A 17,790-nucleotide genomic window follows, 5' to 3' on the forward strand; every position below is an offset into this window, starting at 1 on the left:
CTGCAGTAAGCGATTATTTTAGAAATCAAGTATTCTATTGATTATTTTTTACGATTAATCAAGTAATGTAATAATAAAAATAAAAAATTAATAGACAGTTTTCCTTTATAAAAACTTATTGGAACCCCTACCATCAGTCCCCAACAGCCTTCATTCCCCCCTGTGCGATCAGCCCAAGTGCATCAGTTCCCCCCGGTGCCATCAGCTCCACTATCCCCCAGTGCCATAAGCTCCCCCAGTGTCATCAGCCCCTTCTTGTGCCATCAGCTCCGTTCCCCCAGTGCCATCAGCTCTCCCCCACCCCAGTGCTATCAGCTCCACTCCCCCAGTGCCATCATCTACCCCCTTTGGGCCAGCAGCTCTCCCCTCTTGCTCCTCCTGACACCTGGAGTGCACAGCGTCATCGGTTGCTATGATGCTGTGCACTTTGGGCACCCTGCCTTAGTCGCACCAACTTACCTTTCCAGCAGAGGCGCCATCAACACTCCATCGTTCCGCGCTGCTCTGCGCCTGACGTCACACAGCGCATCAGGTCACGGCGTGCGTACGTCAGTGCAGTGCGGGACTCATGGAAGTGCTGTGGAGTTTCCAAAGGCTCCATGCTGGAAAGGGGAGTATTCCAAGCGCAGCAGGAGACCACGGAGCGGGAGTAATAGCAAACGCTTCACTCCCGCTCCGTGGTCATGTGACACAAACGAATCCTCGATGCAAAAAATTTGCATCCAGGATTTTTTTGTGTCGAGTACTCGTTGCAGCCCTAGTCTCATACCCAACAAACACCACAACGCAGGGCACTTTTTATGATGAATCAGATATGATTTCTAATTTGTTAATATGTATAAACACCAGGGAGACATTGATGAAATGTACATTTTCGTGCAGAAAACCTGCAGCATAATACAGAACGAGCAAAATTAATCTCATGTACACAATGGGGCACATTTATCATGCTGGCCTGTTTTTGTACATAAAATTAGACAGGCGTATTTCATTCAAAAAAGGTGTGCCTAAATAAATAGGCCAGAAAAAAGTTGCAAAAACTACAAAACTTTAAAAAAATATCTAAATAGTCACAAAAGCCTCCAAAGTAGGCGCAATTTCAGTAGTAAATGCGACTACAAAATAAGACTGCCTAACACAGCATTTTAGACTAAAAACCAGCACAAACACTTTAGTGCCCCAGAGTGCATTTTGTATGTGCCAAAATGGAACTGTGGTGCGGCGTTCAAATTCAGCCACTTGTCAGCGGTTTGTGCAGATCAGCGGTTGATGTAACTTGGTTTCACCATAGACGTCAAATGAGTTGTTAAAATAAATAGAAAATCTCCACCAAAAACCACAATAAAAAGTGTGGGTTTATGTCTGGTTCTTATCGGTTTTTTTTAATGTTGTTTTTATGCAGATTGTCAGCATACAAATCCACACCGTGTGCAGGTAATCTAAGAGCATGAATTTCTTCAGACGGCTTAGGCTTGTGAAAGGAATGAATGACGGTACACCATCCATGCTACTCATTCTATTTCATTTGATACTAGAGTAAAAGACCACTAGTTATACCTAATAGATATACCTAATAGATATACTAGTTATACCTAATAGATATACTAGTTATACCTAATATTATACCTAATAGATATACTAGTTATACCTAATATTATACCTAATAGATATACTAGTTATACCTAATAGATATACCTAATAGATATACTAGTTATACCTAATAGATATACTAGTTATACCTAATAGATATACCTAATATTATACCTAATGGATATACTAGTTATACCTAATAGATATACCTAATATTATACCTAATAGATATACTAGTTATACCTAATAGATATACTAGTTATACCTAATAGATATACTAGTTATACCTAATAGATATACCTAATATTATACCTAATAGATATACTAGTTATACCTAATAGATATACTAGTTATACCTAATAGATATACTAGTTATACCTAATAGATATACTAGTTATACCTAATAGATATACTAGTTATACCTAATATTATACCTAATAGATATACTAGTTATACCTAATATTATACCTAATAGATATACTAGTTATACCTAATAGATGGTTAGAGACAAAACTACCACTGGATACTTTCCTCAAACACCAAAATCATGTCACAATACTATATCTGCACACAAAATGCAATCACTGAACTGGACAGAGCGTGACATTTCTATTCTTTATAGAACTAAATACATTTCACAGGACTCTTCTGAAATGTTTAGAAATCATTCTATATTTCTGATCATCATTTTCAGTTAGATAACTCTGTTATTTTATGTTGCGTTCTATATAAAATAAGGAAAATTTGATGTACATCATACAACACTATATTGGTTGTAGGAGAGGCTGTCGAAAGACATGAGCGTCACAGCTTCTTCCTAGGCCACTGATGTCACAGTCATCGGTCACATGACCCATTTACAGCTCAGTCCCACGCAAGTGAATGGGCCTGGGCTGCAAGGTTTTACTATGTACGTGGCGGTGCTTGGTAAGCTGTGAAAGCACTGTTTAGCAAGGGTGCTGGGAGCTGGACTCCCACTGATCAAATACTGACGACCTATCCTGAGGATAGGTTACCAATACTGTACCCCAGGAAAACCCCTTTCAGTAAACCACATACTTGCACATAAAAGGTAACGTCACCTTGGGTTTTTAAGAATATTAATTTAATAAATGAAGAGCTCATTAAAAGAAACAAGTTGTCTATATGTTTGTGCCCAAGACAAGTTCTCCGGTCCTTATCTTTATATGTATAAAGGGGACCCGTCACCTCTCCTGACATGTCTTTTTTAGCAACTACTTACATTCCCCATGTAATAGCAATTGTGGAGCACCTAAGTCTTTTAATTTATTCTTCTATTATTTCTGCTAGAATTTTATGAATGAACTGCCAGTAGTCTGCAATACACCTCCAATTGGGTGTTACCAGTGTGCATGTTGGGTGTTCCTGCATAGTCTGGCACCTTCCAATCAGTGCTGCCAGTGTAAATGGTAACACCCAGCTGGACCGTCATTGCAAACGGCTGGCAATTCATTCATAAACTTCTATGAGGATTAACAGAGGAATGGCATAACACAGAGGCATGAGCTTAAATGCTCGAGAAATGTTATGCAAGTAGTTACTAAAATACACGTTAGGAGAGGTGGGGTTTAAAGGGGTTTTCCGAGACTTTATAACTGATGACCTTTTCTCAGGATAGGTCATCAGTAGCTGATCGGTGGGCGTCTGACACCCTGACCCCAGCCGATCAGCTGTTTAAATAAGAAGCCACCGGCGCCCCTGCGAGTTCAGTAGCCTTCTCCAGCTTTTCCTAGGCCAGTGAAGTGATGTTCATCATTCATGTGGCCTAGGAGGAAATCTAAGAAAACCTTTTTAAGTCTGCACTACTGTGTGATGGGTAGTGGTACTTAGGCCTCATGCACACAGCCGTTGTTCTGGTCCGCATCCGAGCTGCAGCTCTGGCGGCTCGGATGCGGACCCATTCACTTCAATGGGGCCGCAAAAGATGTGGACAGCACTCCGTGTGCTTTCCTGCATCCGTTGCTCCGTTCCGTGGTCCGCCCAAAAAATATAACCGGTCCTATTCTTGTCCGCGCTTTGCGGACAAGAATAGGCAGTTATATTAAAGGCTGTCTGTGCCGTTCCGCAAATTTCGGAACGCACACGGACGCCATCCGTGTTTTGCGGATCTGCGATTTGCGGACTGCAAAACACACAACGGTCGTGTGCATGTAGCCTAATAGTGGAATGGTCAGAGCCTCAAAAACAGATTCGCATAATCCACATCCACAGAATTGAAATATAGAACTATTTTTATTCAAAGTAAGTGAACACAGACAGATAATTCCTCTTTCTTTAGAGCGTGGGAAAAACCTTCTGGTGTGGTGTCATAGGGTTCTAGGACGCTGCATGATCTTATCTTTATATAGCCATGTCCACATATTCAAATGGGACATATTTGGATCCAAACAGGCAAGCAAACACAGCTATATCCCTCGTGATCTTAAAGAGAACCTGTCCCCATGAGTGTAAGCTGCATGTTATAGAGCAGGAGGAGCTGAGCAGATTGGTGTATGGTTTTATAGGAAAAGATTCAGTAAAACTTGCAATTATATATTTCATTTTATACTACTGCTTTTTTCACCCCCTGAACAGTTAGCAGTAACTGACAGCTATCTCTGTATACACAGTTAGGGCCCATTCAGACGACCATATGGGTGTGGTGTCCATACTGCAGACAGCAAACAGCGGGTCCGTAATACACTGGCACCAGCTGCGTGAACTCTGCGCTGCAGAACCATGGACTTGAATGGGTCCGCGATCTGCGAGATACGGCAAAAGACAGGACATGTCCTATTCTTTTGCGGAGCAGAGGAACAGATCGGAAGCACACGGAAACCTTCGGAAGCGTTCCTCCCCACCGCAAAAGATAGGACATCTTTTGCCGTATTTTGTGGATCGTGGACCTATTCAAGTCAATGGGCCCTTACCGCAGCACAGAGTTTACAGCTATTTGCGGGCCACGGCACGGGGACGGCAACCATTTGGTCGTGTGAATGAGCCCTTACACAGGACAGCCTCCTTTATACAACTGAAGTCAGAAAAAGCAGGGATGTACATGTGTAAATTATACATTGTACTGAATATTTTCCTATAAAACTAATCTCCATCTGCTCAGCTCCTCCTGCTCTATAACATGCTGCCTGCAGATTGCACTGCATTTAGTGATGACAGGTCCTCTTCAAGTGTTAAATGTGAACTTCCCCTTTAAGAAACTCTGTACGGCAAATATTCTTTCTTGTGATCTCAACGAAGCAGCAGTGAAAGCTGTAATGACCAACTCTTGTGTGAAAAAAAAACAACTAAATTAAATATAAAAAAACATTAAATATCAGGTCTATAAAATACAGCAATATAGATTCCAAGGTTGAAAAGAAGAGCCGCTTTCCAGCTTACGGAAATTCAAGGAACGCTATGACAGTTATGCCCGGCTAAATGCCCTTCGCTTGCCAAAAATCTGTTTTTCATGCCTGCATTATTATGCACCAGAGAGCCGTTCACAACCCTGTGTAAATTGGGGGCAGTGACCTCTTGTAATCACTGCTGAAAAGTACATGGTAAAACAATGGGGGACTACAAAGTTACACAGCTCAACTCAATTAAAACACCTTTGTTTCTAAACTGGGCTGGAAGGTTTCCATACAAGACTACTACTGGGAACGAGCGGCGGCTGGAATAAGATCCCCCGCACACTGGGCCATTCTATAGATGGAGACTGTATATGTGCTACCAGCGACACCAGGACTTTTACTCATCATCTGCGGAGTAGATTTACAACCCTAAATGGCTGAATGAGGGTCAGGCTTCGGCACCTTCTTTAAATCCAGAAATCTGCTTGTGAACTGTTTTGCCTGTTCTCTGTTAGATGCGTGATGAGCACGGGCGTATCTAATTTTGAGCCTTTCAGTAATGCTCTTTCATAAAATGCATACAAATGTGAAGCCATTGATAATGAGTCTGCTATTATGTTGGTGGGTACCTTCTGCTAATCGGTGAGGTTTTATGCCATGCACATCTACTGAGGGTTAAAATGAAGGAAATGATCGTGGACATGTACAGGACTACGCCAGTCCCATATAATGTGGATGTGGGAGATAAGGCGTGAAAAGGTCCCACCGCACGGCATGTGGAAGAAGGGTAACAAGAAAGGATTTCACCCCCAGCTAGGACCAGACGCTGATTCTGGAACCTGTAGTTCATGTCCGTGGCTGACAAAAAAACCTTGGCAGGCTGCAAAGGGTACCAACTGACTAAAATGCAGAGGTAAAAACGTGAGGAAGTTACTAAAAAGGACTAGGATAATAAGACACATGGACAATGTGTCTTAGGAAACACTCAGAAGAAGTGTGTAGATAAAAGGCAAATAAAGTTCTTGATAAAATATTACCGCATTAAGTGTGCTATCATACTAATCATCTCATTTCTGACTTGGAAGGATCAAAGATCCCTGCTGGCAAAAAAAAGATAATATGGTTAGGATATCATGCTTGTAGTTTGGGTAAATTAAAATGGAAAGTCTCCGTGTGGTCTATACCTAAGCATTAGGGTCCATTCACACGCCCGCAAAATGGGCCCGCATCCGTTCCGCAATTTTGTAGAACAGATGCGGACCCATTCATTTTCAATGTGTATACCATTTCTAAAATATAAAATATGATGCATTTTATGGATTTGTATAACATACCTGAAGTTTGAAATATGAAGCATTTTATGAACATGTATACCAATACTCAAGTATGAAATACAACACATTTTTTGAATTTATATACCATTCCAAAAGTATGAAACATGGAAATTTATGAACATGTATACCATTCCCAAAATAACACATTTTATGACACTGTATGCCTTTGTTAAAATATTAAATATGACATATTTTCAATGTGTATAAGATTCATAAAGTACTAAATATGACATTTTATAGATGTGTATCCTACTCCAAAAGTACAAAATGTTACATAATTTAGGTGTATACCATTCCTGAAGTATGGAATATGACATTTTATGACCGCGTAGATCATTCGTAAAGTACAAAATAAGACAATTTATGAACGTGTATGCTATTCCTAAAGTACAAACTATTACTCAATTTATAAGTGTATACCATTCCTAAAGTATGAAATATAACACATTTTATTTCTGTGTATACCATTCCTAAAGTATGGAATATGACACATTTTATGACTATGTATACCATTCCTAAAGTATGGAATATGACACATTTTATGGATTTGTATACCATTCCCAAAGTATGGAATATGAAATTTTATGACTGTGTATATCGTTCTTTGAGTATGGAATATGACATTTTATGACTGTGTATATCGTTCTTTGAGTATGGAATATGACATTTTATGACTGTGTATATCGTTCCTAAAGTATGGAATATGACATTTTATTACTGTGTATACCATTCCTAAAGTATGGAATATGACATTTTATTACTGTGTATACCGTTCCTCGAGTATGGAATATGACATTTTATGACTGTGTATACCATTCCTAAAGTATGGAATATGACACACTTTATGACTATGTATGAAACATGACACATTTGATAAATGTGCACAGCATTCCTCGAGTATGGAATATGACATTTTATGACTGTGTATACCGTTCCTCGAGTATGGAATATGACATTTTATGACTGTGTATACCGTTCCTCGAGTATGGAATATGACATTTTATGACTATGTATACCGTTCCTCGAGTATGGAATATGACATTTTATGACTATGTATACCGTTCCTCGAGTATGGAATATGACATTTTATGACTATGTATACCGTTCCTCGAGTATGGAATATGACATTTTATGACTGTGTATACCGTTCCTCGAGTATGGAATATGACATTTTATGACTATGTATACCGTTCCTCGAGTATGGAATATGACATTTTATGACTATGTATACCGTTCGAGTATGGAATATGACATTTTATGACTATGTATGAAACATGACACATTTGATAAATGTGCACAGCATTCCTCGAGTATGGAATATGACATTTTATGACTGTGTATACCGTTCCTAGAGTATGGAATATGACATTTTATGACTGTGTATACCGTTCCTCGAGTATGGAATATGACATTTTATGACTGTGTATACCGTTCCTAAAGTATGGAATATGACATTTTATGACTGTGTATACCATTCCTAAAGTATGGAATATGACATTTTATTACTATGTATACTGTTCCTCGAGTATGGAATATGACATTTTATGACTGTGTATATCATTCCTAAAGTATGGAATATGACATTTTATGACTGTGTATACCATTCCTAAAGTATGGAATATGACATTTTATGACTGTGTATATCATTCCTAAAGTATGGAATATGACATTTTATGACTGTGTATATCATTCCTAAAGTATGGAATATGACATTTTATGACTGTGTATACCGTTCCTCGAGTATGGAATATGACATTTTATGACTATGTATGAAACATGACACATTTGATAAATGTGCACAGCATTCCTCGAGTATGGAATATGACATTTTATGACTGTGTATACCGTTCCTAGAGTATGGAATATGACATTTTATGACTGTGTATACCGTTCCTCGAGTATGGAATATGACATTTTATGACTGTGTATACCGTTCCTAAAGTATGGAATATGACATTTTATGACTGTGTATACCATTCCTAAAGTATGGAATATGACATTTTATTACTATGTATACTGTTCCTCGAGTATGGAATATGACATTTTATGACTGTGTATATCATTCCTAAAGTATGGAATATGACATTTTATGACTGTGTATACCATTCCTAAAGTATGGAATATGACATTTTATGACTGTGTATACCGTTCCTAAAGTATGGAATATGACATTTTATGACTGTGTATACCATTCCTAAAGTATGGAATATGACATTTTATTACTATGTATACTGTTCCTCGAGTATGGAATATGACATTTTATGACTGTGTATATCATTCCTAAAGTATGGAATATGACATTTTATGACTGTGTATACCATTCCTAAAGTATGGAATATGACATTTTATGACTGTGTATACCGTTCCTAAAGTATGGAATATGACATTTTATGACTGTGTATACCATTCCTAAAGTATGGAATATGACATTTTATGACTGTGGATGAAACATGACACATTTGATAAATGTGCACAGCATTCCTCTAGTATGGACTATAACAAATGTTATATACTTGTACACCATCTCCACCGTGCTATCCATACCAGGACTGAGGTTTGCTATAGACAAGTTCAAGGAGTTTTTAAGGACTATGCAAAATAATCACTGAGCAAAGGGTACATTTTTCTTTGGTCTTCGGTTACAATGACAGCGACGGCAGGAAGAGTTAAACTCATGGCATGCTTGGACTGCTGCACAGTTGGGGGAGTTCTTTAAATAGAGTCTGTCACCCTTACAAGCCATCAATGGGATTTCCTCCACAAACTGCTGATTTGTTCAGGTACAGAACAGAGGAAATTTCAGTTAACCTTTGTTTCACCCGAGAGAAAAGGGAGGGGGGGGGGGGGGGTGACCCCTGTCTGGAGAAAATGTATAGCATGACTGGCAAAAAGTCGGAAAAGGTTAGATTGTAGAAAGGATGCGCAACTAAATCCACTGACAAAGGCAGCTTGAAAAATACTGTGTGCAAAGAAAAAAAGAAAAAGAAAATAATTTTGAGAAATAATTATTTATGCATTTATTTTATCCACCATCCACAATGCAAAGGTCAGCGCTAAGAGAGGTGGAAATAAAAGAACTGGGGTTTAATGCATAGATAAGCATGCAGAAAAATAAATTCCAGTTCTAATAACAACACTAGTGATAGATTACTATTAACTAAATGTAATCCTTTGAGATAAAGGTGCGGATAATTATCAGTCGTTAACTGTTCTCTTAGATTATATGGAGTCTAAAAAATGGCTCTTTTCACACTTAAATTTAGTCATGGGCATGAGAAAAAAACAAAACCTGTAGAGCACATTGCAAAACGGTCCGGAAACAAACTACATCTGATAAAAGACATTTCACTTTCTAGAGAAGCCAAAGGAAAGCCATGCCTTAAGTCAAAGCTTTCAATGGCGCAGGCTAGTGATCACACGGTTCTGGCGATACTTGTCTGTTACCCCTGGTAACCCTCATCAAGTGTAACGATGCCGGCCTACAATGGCCTCGACTGGGAAGCATTCTCTGCCTTTCCATGAATGCTACTGGGCCATCTGTGTCGGCAAGCATAAAAGGCCAGTCTGCCTGTGGGCCCGTCAGTCTGAACACCACCCTTCTGACTCTGATTAAATACAACTTTCAGTCTCTTTTTGTCCTCCCCGTTGACTTCTCCTATTAAAGCAGAGCAGGAACAAAGAAAGCGGAAGAGTGGACTATCTGCCCCCAAGAAAGGTGATGTCTGATACCGCTCAACACAAGGATTAGCAAGGCAATACATAACAAAAGTGAATTTGGGAGGGGGGAGGTGGGAAAGCGAGAAGAAAAAAAAAAAAAAGGTTTCAGGCAGATCTTTGACTAACATGGTGGATACACAACTCATTAAATAGCCATACAATAGACGAGACTTAAAAGAAACAACAGGCATAAATAAATGATTTGCGGAAAGGACACTTCATGGCATCCTGGCACTGACAAAGCCACACAGACTACAACATTGACAAAGCTCTGGGATAAACAAAGTGGAATAATAGTAAAATAATACGGAGTCATGTATTTGTGGATTTCAACAGACACCTAGCATTCAAAAGTATATCAACCATAATGTTAAACTATCCAAGAAACAAATAGAAAGTAATTCTTCAGATTTAGAAAAGTACCGTATAGCTACAACTTTATTGTAGTTAAGGGTCAAATCACTTGTCCCATGCAAAAATGCTGTGGGGTAAAGTTTACTCAAAAAAGCATTACAATACAGCCATCCTTCAGTTCTGTGCACTACAGGGTGGGATTTTAGATATAATGCCTGGTTTAGCTTCCCATAACCACAATCGCCACCATACAAAATGTCAGCTGTCGTCTTACTGTTCTAAAGTTGACAGAGAAGAAACTGTAATATTAACAGAAAAAGAAAATACACAGATATATTAGAGAATCTAACGTCGAATAACTGCCGAATAGGCATTATTTACAACACTTGAAGATTGGTAATATTCCTCTAATGTTTAAGGGGTTGTCCAGGGTTAGAAAAACATGGCTGCCTTCCTCCAAAAATGAGCACTTCCTCTGTCCACAGGTTCTGTCCTTTTACCTCCAATAAAGCCAAGCTGCAATACCAGACACAACCCATTGGCCCGGATGGTGCTGTTTTTGGAAGAAAGCAGCCATGTTTTTCTAATCCAAGATACCCCCCTTAACAAAGATTGCACTCTTAAATAGTATTTTTTACTTAGGAAATGGTACATTATTGCTGTATTCCCACTAAATCAACATATGGGACATACAGAACACAACCCTTGCACGGTCTATAATGGGACATATAGAGGTGCAACTCGAATTAGAATATAATTGAAAAGTTCAATAAGACCAATTAAAAAATGATTTTAAATACAGAAATGTTGACCTACTGAAAAGTATGTACAGTAGATACACTCAATACTAATAACATAAAAGTAGCGGCCTTCACCTCATCTGCATTGTTGGGTCTGGTGTCTCTCATCTTCCCCATAGATTCTCTATAGTGTTTAGGTCAGACGGGTTTGCTGGCCAAGCAAGCACAGGGATACTGGTTATTAAACCAGGTATTAGCACTATTGGCAGTGTGAACAGGTGCCAAGTCCTGCTGGAAAATGAAATCAGCATCTCCATAAAGATTGTCAGTAGAGGGAAGCATGAAGTGCTCTCAAATTTCCTGGTAGACGGCTGCATTGACTTTGGACTTGATATAACACAGTGGACCAACACCAGCAGATGACATGGCTCCCCAAACAGTCACTGACTGTGGAAACTTCACACTGGACCTCAAGAAACTTGGATTGTGTGTCTCTCCACCCTTTCTCCAGACTCTGGGACCGTGATTTCCAAATGAAATGCAAAATTTACTTTAAATCTGAAAACAGGCCTATGGACCACTTAGCAACAGTCCAGTCCTTTTTCTCCTTAGCCCAGGTAAGACGCTTCTGATGTTGTCTCTCTATCATGAGTGGCTTGACACAAGAAATGTGACAGTTATAGCCCATGTCCTAGATATGTCTGTGTGTTGGCTCTTGAAGCACTGAAACCAGCCGCAGACCAATCCTTTTGAATCTCCCCCGACTTTTTGTATGGCCTTTTCTTGACAATCCTTTCAAGGCTACGGTTATCCCTGTTGCTTGTGCACCTATTTCTACCACAATTTTTCCTTCCACTCAACATTCCATTAATACTTGGATACAGCACTCTGAACAGCCAGCTTCTTTAGCAGTGACCTCATTGCTAATGTCCACAACCAGCAATAATGCCGATTGCCGACATTTAACCTCTCCGATGCCGTGGTCAAATGTGACCATGGCACCTGAGAAGCCAGGAAAACCAGAAGCATGCTCTTTACAGGCTGGAACAACTCTGGTGGAAATTGGGGACGGTGTTCATTCAGTAATGAGCCTAAGCCGTATTCGGCTTCCAGGCTCATTACTTGTATATTACAGTTGAGGCCAGCAGGTGGCAGCAATGAACGGTAATATATCTATTCCCGTATAGGATAATGGATGATTGCATGTTGAGGTCAACTTAGGGACCTAATTATATATAAAAAAAAAAAAAAACACACATTTTTTAAATTATATCAAAAATTTTAATCACCCCCTTTCCCTAAAATCAAAATAAACAATAAAAAAAATATATCAACATCATGGGCAGAGTGAAGCACAAGGACTTATTAAACAATCTTCCATTCACAGGGCTGAAGATAGAATGGATTTTTTTTTTAAAAAGACAGGAGAACCCCTTTAAATTGTTCCCTGCTAAATAATTAATGCACATTACAAGCCCAGAATGCAGCAAAAATGCCATTAAATACAGCATATATTGGTATTTTCACAGGTTTATGATATGCGGAAGTTAAAAATAGTCAAGAAAGTTGTAATAAAAGAAAAAAACGCCAATGTCAGTTTTCATGCCTGACTCAGCAGAAGATGATGCTTTGCTCAGAATAGCAAAAGTTTAATTTACATAACTCATACTGAGTGTTAAAATGTTTTAATATCAGAGTAGACATCACTCTCAGTTCTTTCGAGGACAATAACTGCTTTGTAAGCAGTATCTGCAGAGCTTTGGAAAATGGTGTTTTGGAATTTTTTTGGAAGGTAGAACATTTGAAGGGCAGCATCCCTTACTTCAAGCTCAAGAAAAAGAACACCCTTTCACTCCTGAAACATGGCAGTTTTCAATCCATTATTAGTTTGTCCTATACACTGTAGTCATGAACCTGAACATTCAGGTAGCCCTTTGAAAATCTGAAATCATAAAAATATAGACCTTCAAAACATGTGAAATCTGTAAAGTGAAACCATCCTGTGACTTGTATGTCTAGGAAAATATATCCTTCAAATTGTGTTCTGTATACACCAAAGTACTGCTCCCCTTTTTCTACCACATAGAAATCTGACTGTTTGTTGAGGTCTGCTGCCAAGGGAGGAAAAGTTGGGCATGTTGGATTTCAAATATGCTCAACCCTCTGATTCTCATGTTTATGGGGCGGTCGAGAGAGATCATCTGGCCAAATGAACAACTGGTCAACAGCTGATATGTATAAAAAAAATTAGGGCTGCACGATATATCGCAAAAGTAATCGAATCGCGATAATCGGCAAATGCGGTTTGGCGATTCGGCCGAGCCGAAAATGCCGCGATTATTATATATGAAGGGGCCCCTATTGATAAAAAAAAAAGTCCTCTGTCCTATTACAGCCTCTGTACTTACTTTTACAATGAATGCATGCACTGCAGCGACGAGCGGGAGCGAGCGAGGCAGCCGGCCGGCGCGGGACTGATGTCACTTAGTCACGCTCCTGCTTCCTGAATTAAGTGGGAGGAGCGTGCCAGTGATGTCAGTCACGCGCCGGCCGGCTCGCTCTCTGCCGCTCTCTGCAGTGTGAGTGCATTCATAGTGAAAGTACAGAGGCTGGCCATTTTATGAATAGGAGAGTTAACACATGAAGGGACACATGGGGCCATGAGGGGGACCAGCATAAGATGCTATATGTGTGTCTTATGCTGGCCCCCCTCGTGGCCCCATGTGTCATAGCACACATCCCCCATAACAGTGCCCTCCGCAGGTCCCCCATAACAGTGCCCTCCGCAGGTCCCCCATAACAGTGCCCTCCGCAGGTCCCCCATAACAGTGCCCTCCGCAGGTCCCCCATAACAGTGCCCTCCGCAGGTCCCCCATAACAGTGCCCTCCGCAGGTCCCCCATAACAGTGCCCTCCGCAGGTCCCCCATAACAGTGCCCTCCGCAGGTCCCCCATAACAGTGCCCTCCGCAGGTCCCCCATAACAGTGCCCTCCGCAGGTCCCCCATAACAGTGCCCTCCGCAGGTCCCCCATAACAGTGCCCTCCGCAGGTCCCCCATAACAGTGCCCTCCGCAGGTCCCCCATAACAGTGCCCTCCGCAGGTCCCCCATAACAGTGCCCTCCGCAGGTCCCCCATAACAGTGCCCTCCGCAGGTCCCCCATAACAGTGCCCTCCGCAGGTCCCCCATAACAGTGCCCTCCGCAGGTCCCCCATAACAGTGCCCTCCGCAGGTCCCCCATAACAGTGCCCTCCGCAGGTCCCCCATAACAGTGCCCTCCGCAGGTCCCCCATAACAGTGTCCTCCGCAGGTCCCCCATAACAGTGTCCTCCGCAGGTCCCCCATAACAGTGTCCTCCGCAGGTCCCCCATAACAGTGTCCTCCGCAGGTCCCCCATAAAAGTGTCCTCCGCAGATCCCCCATAACAGTGTCCTCCACAGATCTCCCACATAACAGCGTCCTCCACAAATCCCCCATAACAGCATCATCCACAGATCTACACCTCCACAGATCCCCCATAACAGCGTCCTCCACAGATCTCCCACATAACAGCGTCCTCCACAGATCCCCCACATAACAGCGTCCTCCACAGATCCCCCACATAACAGCGTCATCCACAGATCCCCCACATAACAGCGTCATCCACAGATCCCCCACATAACAGCGTCCTCCACAGATCTCCCACATAACAGCGCCCTCCGCAGGTCCCCCACATAACAGCGTCATCCACAGATCCCCCACATAACAGCGTCATCCACAGATCCCCCACATAACAGCGCCATCCACAGAGCCCCCATAACTATGTCATACCCAGCCGCGTCAGCGGCTCTTATGGGAAAATCCAAGCAAATAGACGTCTAGCACAATTCCCTTAAAATATCGCATCGCACATCGTTATCGCAATTTTTAGGGCCCTAATCGCAATCGCACAAAATTCCCATATCGTGCAGCCCTAATAAAAATGTATAGATACCAACATATTCTGTGCCAACATGCTATGGTAGAAAGTAAACTAATAAACAATTCCCTCAATGGCTAAATATCACCACAAATGTAGGCATAAATACTAGGGATCGACCGATATTGATTTTTTAGGGCCGATACCGATATTCTGTGAACTGTGCGGCACCTAAGGGATTAACTACCGCAGATCGCAGCTACCGCTCATAGAGGTCGGGAGCCGGCTATGTGATTCTGCAGCCAGCTCGCGCCTCCTGTATATGAATTAATGAGAGATTTCTCTTCATTGGTGGCGCAGTGGCCACAGCCCCTCCCCTCCTTTTGTCCTCCTTCCTCTCACTGGCGGCAGCGGCAGCAGCACAGGGGGAGGAGACACTGCTTCCTTCTCTCCTGTGCTGCTGAGGGAACACGGAGAGCGCTGACAGCAGCGCGATCTGTGTTCCCCATACGTTATCAGTATATCGGCAAAATAGATGCTGATACCGATAACGTTAAAAATCCTGAATATCGGCCGATAATATCGGTAAAACCGATAATCGGTCGATCCCTAATAAATACAACAGCTATTTACAGCCCACATTGTTTTCTGTTCCAGTAATATCCAAATCTGCTTAAAGGGGTATTACCATCTTGTAAAATAGTATATTGCTGGGATATGAAATCACTATGACTGGTGAGGGTTCAACCTGTGACCTCCCACAATCCAGAGAGTGAAAGGCCCTAGTTTAGTTTTCCTGCAGAGTGGTACCCAAGACACCAGGGAACCTTAGAAGAAGAAGCAGTGCTAAATCAGTACTTTGACCAATTCATTTTCAGGACCGGTGGGTATACCAGAGGGTGTACCCCTACCAGTCATAATACAATGGAAAATCCTGGCAATATGCCATCTCTTTACAAGATGAGAACACTGCTTTCAGTATTTATATGGAAAATACTGTGATTGCACAGTAATACCACAAGTTAGCGACCAAACAAAACCATGCCATACTCTAACCAAATAACAGAGGTATTAAAAATTTGGGTTATGTTTTTTTAAAATTTTATTACATTTTTAAAATAGTGGACAACCCCTTTAAACTTCAGTGGCTAACAAGGTGTAGAGTGAGGGAAAATAACTAGCACATAAGACTCTTATCTGATCTGGATCTTTTCCACATCACTGTCAATTTTTATACTCTGTGCAGGTATGGACGTAGCTGTGCAGGATGTATCTGAGAGGAGACCATGTGCTGCCATTGTTCTCAGATTTAATGTGTGTGCTAGCTGCCCAGCTTCCACCTATCAGATACTTATTACTTTTTTAAATGAATATACTACTTTCGTTAAATCATTTGCGCATGAACCACTTCTTCTATAAAACTACTTTTTAAATATGCCCCCGACTCAGTGGTCTTTGTTTACTTGGTCTGCAGTGATGACATCATGTGGCTTTTCACTGCTGCGGCACAGAACAGTGAAGACCACTGGAGTCTGGGATTTAAAAAGGTGAGTTTCATTAATTTTTTTTGTGTCAAGATTGCAGCTGTGCGTTTATGAAATTTTGGACAAACCCTTTAAACGCAGTTTTTTGTATGCAGTTTTTTTTCCACCAAAACCAAGAAAGGATCACATAGGCAGTAGAAGGATTCATGAAAGCTTAGTTCTCCTTCTGTTCGACTCTAATTATGACTTTGGCTGACAGTCAAATTCATCAGTATGCTGTGTTTTCATATTTAAAAGTCGGTCTTCAGATGAATAGAGTATGTTTTGGACAGAAAAAAATTGGGGACTTTTTTACAATTTTTTCTTCCATTTATTTATTTTTTCATTTAATTTTTATTGGGAGCCAGAGTGAAAGGAACACATGACTTATCTCCTCTGCATTGACACACACGTATTAATTACATATATTGCCCATTCAATAGCAAAGGTGCTAAGCAGGCATTTATTGCACATTTTAAGTAACCTCTAATTAATCTAAGTATTTGGAAATCTTAGCAGGTTAAAGATTTTTGCATGGATTCATTTGTTATTATAGGATGTCCATATGATAGTATCAACATTGTAGTATCTATTTTGTTGGCCTTCTACAGGAAAAGCTAACAGTAGTTCAATATAGATTGCCTATATCAGGTCCAACTCCGGTGAGCGTCGCGGCCTCTTCCTAGGCATATCTGCAATTTGCGGACCGCAAAACACATACGGTCGTGTGAATGTAGCCTTAACAGTAAATCATGAGGATTAAAGAGGAGAAATACAGTAGGTATACACTCTTCTATATGGCCACCGACTGGAGCAACTGCGCTTCTAGGTTTACTTCAACCAGGGAAGTGTAGGAAAAGCAAACCAAGATTTGAGAATGTATGGCCATTTCAACCACTGAATTAAACAGCACAGCAATATTTTGTATGGTGATATTAGTTAAACTATTATTAAAATGTTGGGCAAAAATTAAAGAGGAGGTCTCAACCCACATAACTCTTTTCAAACGTCTGGAATTCAGTTGATCGACTCAGGCCTGGATCCCAAAGCCCCTGGAAACCTGTTGATTTTGGGGGAGGATGGGATTGCGGACACTGCAGGGGAAATGTAGTATTACATGGTGGCCATCCAGAAGAACAGTCATCTAAGGGCAGCAGAAGTCTGCCAGAGCAGACTCTCTCTTATGGCTCATATAGAGGGGTCCCAAGCAGGGGGACCTCCATCCCTTTATAAAGTCCATAAGCCCCAGCAGGCGGCATGGAAAAGAGTTGTCTTCATGACACAA

The 17,790-nt window shown here is 41.0% G+C and overlaps 1 protein-coding gene across 1 annotated transcript in view; it reads right to left on the bottom strand.

The window, feature by feature from the left end:
• The window catches only part of ZCCHC7 (zinc finger CCHC-type containing 7), a 161,733-nt gene that overhangs the window by 80,461 nt on the left and 63,482 nt on the right, over positions 1–17,790 (bottom strand). The window lies entirely within an intron of this gene.

The sequence above is a fragment of the Bufo bufo genome, chromosome 2, assembly GCF_905171765.1.
Source record: "Bufo bufo chromosome 2, aBufBuf1.1, whole genome shotgun sequence".
Lineage (NCBI taxonomy): Eukaryota > Metazoa > Chordata > Amphibia > Anura > Bufonidae > Bufo > Bufo bufo.